This window comes from Lygodium microphyllum, chromosome 21 (assembly GCF_053477565.2).
Source record: "Lygodium microphyllum isolate KBCC chromosome 21, Lygodium_microphyllum_v1.1.10, whole genome shotgun sequence".
Taxonomy (NCBI): domain Eukaryota; kingdom Viridiplantae; phylum Streptophyta; class Polypodiopsida; order Schizaeales; family Lygodiaceae; genus Lygodium; species Lygodium microphyllum.
The window spans coordinates 64,184,278-64,192,607 of record NC_141155.1 but is presented as its reverse complement, the minus strand read 5'-3'; positions in this window follow the sequence as shown (position 1 = coordinate 64,192,607).

Genomic DNA, 8,330 nt, shown 5'->3' with positions numbered 1-8,330 from the left:
AGCACCATGGATCATTGGTAGTACCTAATGAGGGTGGGGCATTGATCATATCTAACATTGTAGTGGCTATCTCTCACCTAGCCAATGTGCTGTCCATCCTACGAGTGTAGTGAGCTTACCCTGATGCCGGTATGAGTTGCCTTCTCTCTTGTACACAACGGTAGCTCCACGATCCTAGATGCTAGCTCAAGCATCCTCAAGCCTCCTCCATCTCCAAGCTCCATCCACCATAGCTGTGCGCACAAGAGAAGAGAAGAGAAGAGAAGAAGAGAAGAGGAGATGGTGAAGAGCTTCACCCTCTCGATCCCTCACTCTCACACACTCACTCTCTCACACTCTCACACTCCCTCTCTGAAGATCACACACAAGCAAGAAGAGGAGAAGAGCTCTTGTTAGCCACACACCAAAGAATGAGCTTCCATTCACTTCCCTAAAAACCCCATGGGCGCCCATCCCTTTTTACATGATCAGCCATTGTGGCAATGTCCCTTTTTTTAATTCCCTATTCTTGCTTCACGCCCTAAGCCTATACCCGTCTATTCTTTTACAAGTGGCATAGGAGGGAGCGCGGCGCTCTTTTACAAGAGTTTTTAGAGTTTTTGAGATGCCTTTCCTTAAAATTGATCTTTTTGCCTCGGTTTAAGGCACCGAGCATGCCTAACTTGGGGACCCCTAGGTGACATGATTGTGCTTTATGTGGTGCTAACTGCTTTTGTAAGTAAGTTTTTTTGTCCATTTTGTGCGTAATATTCCTCTTGCTTTTAAAAATAAAAAATAAAAAGTAGAACGATAGCCTATTCCTACTTCTCCTCCTCTGATTTAGGCGGAAAAGGATGTCGGATGGATTTGCTAAAAAATAGATGTCTTTGCATGTATCCTTTGGGATTCATGCGGACATGGAGGGAGGTGGTGGAGAGGAAACGATGGTTGCATCTAGTGAACTAGCGGTCGTTCATATCCGCTAGGAGAGCTAGGAAAAAAGAGGGGACAAGACTAGCCCTCATCATTAAATGCATCATAGCACAGCTGTCGATGGCGTTAGGGTCAAAAAAGAGGGGAGGCAGGCCACATTCTTGTGGGGTCGGGTCCTGCTTGAGTAGTAACTTAAGTAACCTAAGATAATTACAGGTAGTTATAAAGGTTGGGATCAGGGCATGAAGAGAAGTTCGCGAGGAAACGCGTCATGGAATCATTTAGGCTTCTCGAGTCAAAGAGGAGGGCATGTTTGAAGGAGGCAGCATTGGAGTTGTAGATGATAGAAAAATCATGACGCCCATGGAGGGTGGCAACACAATCCGCACCTACCCTACGAGGGTACGCCATGAATGTGGGGTCGTTCCTCTCGTAGGGCAAGGTGTTACAAAAAGCCATCCAGGTTAGCATGCTAATGTTGCACACTCACCTCCTCCATAGGGGTTGGCAATTGTATCCCTGTATAGTATGTGGTATTTCAAACACCTTGTTTTGCCAAAACTCTGCTTCTTCCATTCCCCACAGAGTGGGGGTCATCTCCCTTTCTTCTAGCCAATTCTGTCCTAGTCGGCTGCCATTCGCGATCACCTCCTCCATCACCTTGAGCGGTAGGACCCTCCGCAGGCTGTTGGGCATGAGGAAGTTGAAGGTGAATGGGTCTTTTTCTCTTTCCTGCCGCTCCCAAATCACCAACTCTACGTGGAATCCAGCAAGGAGGTCATCAGGAGATGGTGGGAGGGGTGCGGACTGCTGCATGACGGGTTTGGCTCTTAGCTGCTTCGTGATTTCTTCAACTAACTTTCTCCGTCTCTCCCTTAGTGTGGGTTGTCTCTCCACGGATGGATCAACCTGTTACTATTCTTAAACACGCGGCGAGGGGGGTTGTGGGATCACCTCTTCTCTGAATCTCCTTATAACAAATTCAAGCTCAGCCTCCTCCCCCTGCGGTGGTCTTCTTGTTGTGCTCCTTCTTCAAAGCCCATTTTGTCAATTTCCTGGGGGGTTAGGCTGGCTAGTAGTAGGTATTTTCGTTGCTCTTCTAGGCTCAACCTAACCTTCGCAGGTTGAGGTGGCATTTGCAACCTTGCATGCAAGGCTTTGCGTGTAATGCTCAGTTTTTTCTGTCCACCTCCAATGACTCCTTTTTCTCTGGGCAGGTCATGTCCATTAATGTATAAATGAAGGTCTGTTGTTGGACACTGAAGGCTATCTGGGAGGCTTGTGCTTTACTCTCTACGAGGATTTTTTTTCTTTCTCCACCAAAGCAAGGCGCCGTGCTAATGTCTTCACCCTTTTTTCATTTTGTGTTGCCCATTCCTCTGCTCTCTTGTTCATTTCTTCCATGCTTTCTCCCTACTTCTATACCAGGGTTACGAGCTTCTACTCTTGGGCTTTGAGTTCCCTGCTCATGTTCTCTTGCTCTTTCCTTCCCAAGTGTTGTTGATCGGTCATAGAATCGATCTCCTTTTGATGTTGCTCCCTCTCCTACTTTCTCTCCTCTTCTTTAGCATTCAATTCCCCCATCATTTGCTCGATGTTGGCAAATTTTTCCTCCAATTCCCCATGTTGTATCAGGAGGAGCTTATACTCTCTCTACATATCTGCACCAATTCTTGATTCTCATCCTCGAGACGCTACTTGTATCTCTCCTCCATGTCCTCATTAGCCTTTAATTCCTGTTTGACGTCAAAGATCTATCGTTATTGCATGGCTATTGTGTGGGTTTTTTCAAGCTGGAAAGTGGCTAGTGACTCCTTTTCCGCCACCAACTCAGCCACAGTCATCTTCTTTTTCTCCTTAGCCTTCTCCAATTGGGAGAGCAACTCAGCGACGTTGGCAGAGCAACTCAGCGACGTACTCATCGTAATTGGCTGGTGGCATCACTATTGTGTGGATTGGGATAGTCAAGGCTTCCACTCTCTGACGCTTTTGGTCCTATCTCGACTCAGCATCTGTGGCGGCTGGTCTCTTTTGCCCCGTGGCCGTGGTCTCCGTGCTCTTTCCCTAGGCCATTTCTTTGTTGATAAAATATTGCATCCATGCCACAAAGTTGGAGACCTCCACGCTGGTGGGGATGCTAGGGTGAGGGTGGTTGGTTCGATGGGGGGTACCATGAGGGTGGGGATAGGATGGAGAAGCGCCCTGCCTTTGCCTTCAAGGACAGCGGGCGGCGTGACTTCTGGTACCTGCATGCTAGAACTAGGCCCTTCTTCCCTGAGCGATCTCCACGCTCCCAGATCATCGGCCTTGCTCTGCTACTCAATGGACCGTTGTGTGGCTTTGGCCAAGTCCTCATCCTCCTTCCTTCTTAGTTCCTCTTCTTCCTCGGTAGCTCTTCTTTGCCTTTCTTCTTCAGTTTTCCTGTACTCTTTCTCTTGTCTCTCTTTTTCTTCCTGTTCTTTTCTTTTCCTCTTCTTGGCCTCTTCTTTTGACACCTTTTTAGCAGTCTTGACTTCTTCCTTTGCTTTTTCTTCTTCCTGTTTCTTCTTCTTCTCCCTCTCCTTGGCCTCCTTGAGGGATTCTCTTTTTGCCTTTTCCAAATCCTCTTTCTTCTTCTTGCGGCCTTCATCCGGCTTCTTTTTCTTTTGTGCCATCTTCTTTGTGGGTTTCTTGGCCTACTTTTTGCCCGGTTGTTCTTCTTGTTCTTGCCCTTCCTTATTACTCTTAGTCCTGTCGTTGGACCTCTCCTGGTCTTGGTGAGGGGGTGACCTATCAGGTATTTCTCCTTGCTCTTCTTCTACATCTTGTGTCTCCTTCACTGCCTCCTGGATGAGTGCAGTCAAAATGCTTCCATAGGCAATAAACCAAGCCTTGGACGAGGCCTTCTTTCTTTCCGTGGCCTTGGAAGCTCGGGACTCCCCTCCTGTTGGTGTGCTTCCTAAGGCTAGTGCTTTAGCTGCCTAGTCGATGGTTTTGTGTACATAATCGTTCTAGTCAACTTCATGCAAGGTGTGAGCCGCTATGTTTTCCAGCACATGCACGCTGATTTGATGCATTAAGGCGTAGCGTTGGCTGGAGAAGAGTGCATGTACTAGCTTTGCTTGCAGTCTGGCTTCCGCATCAGGAATGTCCTGGATGCTAATGCCGTCATTAGTTAGCACATTCTCCCTTTTCATTTTCAGCACGGCATACACATCCCTCTTCTGCTTCTTGTCTATCTTTGGCTCCAGTCCCAAAGCCTTCTCCACCAAGGCTAGGTTTAAGTGAACCTTACATGTTTAGTATTTTCTCCCCTTCCTACCATGACAGTGCTGCACTCATTGTCAGGGTCATAAGTCCTGAGAAACTCCACACACTTTGTGTGGTCAGGTTCTTGCACAAATTTCTTGAGGTACTTAGTGAGGTTGCATTGATCGATGACTGTCTTGGCTGCTTCCTCCTTGGCCACCACCCCCTCTAAGTTGTGAATGGTTCAAAACTTGAGCTGGTTGTAGGCGCGGCTTTCAAGAGTGATGCAGTATTGCTCTCCTTCTTCTTTCGTGAACGGAAGTCAGTGGGTGCGGTCTTGCTGCGATATCTTTTGTTCTTGTCATAATCCCAAGCTTCCACATTAGTGCTTCCAAATTAACAATTTGTGCAAGAAAATTCATAGTTAAAAAGAAAAACTCTATATGTTTATTGAATGAAAACATTAAAATCCCATCCAATGTAGAATCTTCCCTTCAGACTTTAACTTTTTGCCCTTTATTTGAAAGTTGTTTATATGTTATGTGTTTTTCTTGATTTTCCTTGGTTTTAATTTGATTCAACTCACCCCTCTCCCCTCCCAGCTCAAGAAGAATCCTTTCTAGGATTGAAGGTTTTGGAGGTCGAGGATAGCCTACAATGGGTCTAGGTGTTACCACCATAGGAGCCAAGTGTAGAAATTGGGGTTGAACTCTAATTTAGCTTCGTCATCTAGATCAAAAGGTGAAGTGCCCACGTGTGTGATGTAAGTGAGAACATCTATTAGAAAGTCATCGAAGGCGACCCGGTTAGCAATATGTAGCTCTTCCTCAGTCAGTAGGCGATCGAGGTAAGGGTGTCCCTTGATGTGCTCTTTCAGGGTCAGCCATGAAGAGTGGTTAACACTCTATACGAGGTTGACGTGACATAAGTGGGGTCGTACTCCGCTGTTTTCATTGCATGGGGCACTGTTCAATGTGCGTTTGTCATGACTTGGAACCCTTCTACTTCCCATTGCAACCTAAGAGTGTACTACTGCCTCAAGAATGGGGATTCAGTCTCAGGAAGTTTGGATAATTCTGCAATTTCTTGTTCAGTGATGGCAAAAGTGGTTCGCTGATCATATAACATGATGAGGCACTATTTGAGGGCTTGCTCTTTAGAGATCTCGCCTATTGAGCAATTCAGCAGTCGAGTTAGCTGCTTTTGTGAAGGCAAGTTCAAACGTCTCCCAAGAACAAGGCATCGTATGAACTTCGGTTGTAAAAGGCTCGGGCAACAAGCCTAAGTCCAAGCGATCGTAGCTCAAAGCTAGCTCTCTGAAAGTGGCATCTAGCCATCTAATGCAATCAACCACGTCATCCCCTATGTCTTTGGCTAGATTTGAGGCCACTATCAAGAATGATTTCCGCTCGTAGGAGGGTTTAAGACATGCTGGTGGCTGGGGTTTGATAGCACTAGAGCCTTTGACAATGAATAGTTGTGGTTGCGGGTGTTCTTGAGGTTGTGATTGGACTTCCTGGCTTAGGGCTGGGGAAGTAGCAGCTACTTCTGATGGACTACTGCCTTTAGAATGAATCACTTTAGTTAGATGGACTCTAGTGGGTGATGGCTCAGGTGATGGTGTATGTCATTTGGGCTGATAGGCTTGTTTGACTCTCTTGGGCATGGGCGTGGATGAGCTTGATGGATGTGGGCATGGGGAGCATTGCGATTTATGGTTTTGAGGTTCGATGGGGATTGGGGTGATACGAGTGGTGCACTCGGCTGTGTGGACTTTAGGGATCCATATCCAGGCATTCCCCTCATAGTAGCCTTGCATGTGCAAGAGGGCTTTAAGAACTCACATTTTCTTGATCATGCACCAATTTCTATAACTGCACTTTGGTTTCCTAGGTTTAGAGCTTCGGGTCTGATGAGGTTGTGTGCGTCGACTCCTAGGCTGGTTGCGGTTGTTTAGGCCTCCATTGAAACCTAGGCTATTGGGCCTTAGCTTTTGCCGTCATGAGCAGCCGTTCTTGAGAGGTGGTGGATGGTGTCCCAGCATTACCCTTCTCCTTAGATTTGGCTACTAATAGTTCTACCGGTAGCCATGCGGACTGGGGTGAGGTCACGCAGCCCTTGCTGAAAGCTGCAACAATGCGGATGTTGCCTATGGCAAGGTGAATGCACTGCAACTCATAATCAACGTTGCAATGAGTTTTCTTTTTGAAGGTTTTCCCTAGCAGCGTCTTCATGCTTGCGTCCTTAGCATCTGGCAGCATGTAGAAGATCATTGGTACAGTCTTAGACTCGATAGAAACAAAGGCCTTGCACTTGCCAAGAAGTGTGTATGAGCAGCTTCCATATGGGCTTAATTTGGCGTTACTGGGTTGTAGTGCTAGTTTGCCAAGTTGGGTCCGCTCCCTCGTTGAACAAGTCATTGAAGACGCATGTTTGCTTGGCAGTGATTATGATGTGCAGGTACGCAAGCTCTACGGTTTCCTCATTCTCATCATCGATTTTGGTGATGGTGGCTACTCGTACTTTGACAGGCGGTTCCAAAATTGGTGGCTCATGCAAAGGATGCATGGGAGGATAGTACTTCTTGACACAACTGCCATTGAAGAACCCTAGTCCCTCACCGTGTAGAGTCTCGAGCTCGATGTTGGCCGTTCGACTAATTGCACGAACTTTGAAAGATCCAAGACCCCTAAACTTCATTTTTTGCTTATGCCCCTTAACTGAGTATAGGATCACTAATTCACCCTGTTCGAAGTCGCGTTGCTTGACGTGCTTGTCAAACCAACTCTTACGTCATGCCTTCTCACATATGAGTGCATGAGTGGCTAGAAGGCGAGTCTCCGACAAACATTCGAGTTCAACTAGGCCTTGCGTCCATGCCTCCTTTCCCTCCCATCGCTCCTGAAGTGCAATTCGCAAGCTAGGCACAAAGAATTCTACAAGGAGAATGGCTTTGATTCCGTAGGTCAACCTAAAGGGGGTCTGGCCGACAACCGTTTTATAAGCTATGTGGTAAGCCCACAAGGCTGCCATTAGCTTGTTATCCCAGTCGTTGCGCAAGGTAGAGACCACCTTGGTTAGGACATTAACAAGATTATTATTCGTGGATTCTGCCTAGCCGTTTGCTTGAGGGTAGTATGGAGAGGATTTCGGATGGATAATTAGGAAGGTGGATAGGAGAAGTGCTATCACTTCATTGATGAAGTATGTCCCGTGGGTCACTGACTAGTTCGATGGGGCAGCCGAATCGTGAGATCACCTTCTCCCATAAGAACTTGGCAGTCATTCAAGCATCGTTCTTTCCTATTGCTCTTGCATTCCCCACTTCATTAGGTAGTTTGTGGACACAATGATGTATTTGGCCTCCGAATACTGTGTAGCGGGGCTGATGGGTCCTATGAGGTCGATTTCCCATTTTTCAAAGGGTTTTTGTACAATGATTAGTGTCAACTCCATTTGATCCTAGCAAATCGGACCTTCGTCCGCTAACACTCGTCACAATGCTTAACAAATCGTGTGACATCACGAAACAGCGTTGACCACCATAGTTGAGGCTCCAACACCTTGTGGGCTGTCGTGTCTTCGCTAAAGTGTCCACCAGCAATTCCGTTGTGTGCCTCTAAGAGCACGACATGCATCTCATGCTCGCACATGCATCTGCGCAACAATCCATCTTGCCCTAAGCGATATAGCTCGCATGCTATCAAACGGTAGGGTTGGATTTTGAGAATGAGTCACCTCAGTCTTGCCTTCTCTATTGGTCATTTAGGTAGTCTCTGCTCAAGCACTTGGACTATGTCATCTTCCCAATATGGCGTTAGATCGGCCTTGAATAAATCTCTCTCGCTGGAGAGGTTAAAGAGGTGGGCGTTTGGCAATTCATGCCTTCTCCAGCGGCTTCTCCTATGGGGATGCGTGACATATGATCAGCCATATAGTGTTGTTTTCCCTTCCATACAACAACACGGAAGTCAAACTCCAAAAGTAGAAGGAGCCACCGAGCTATGGGTCCTGTAGCGCAAGGTTTATCCACTTGATATAGCAAGGCTTGATGGTCCACAAAAAAGGTAAAGGGTGTAGCCAATAGATAATGCCGGAACTTCTTTACAGCAAATACCATGGCCAAGCCCTCTCTTTCTGTCGTCGAGTAGTTCATTTCCATCTCTGTGAATTTTCTACCAGCAAAGCTC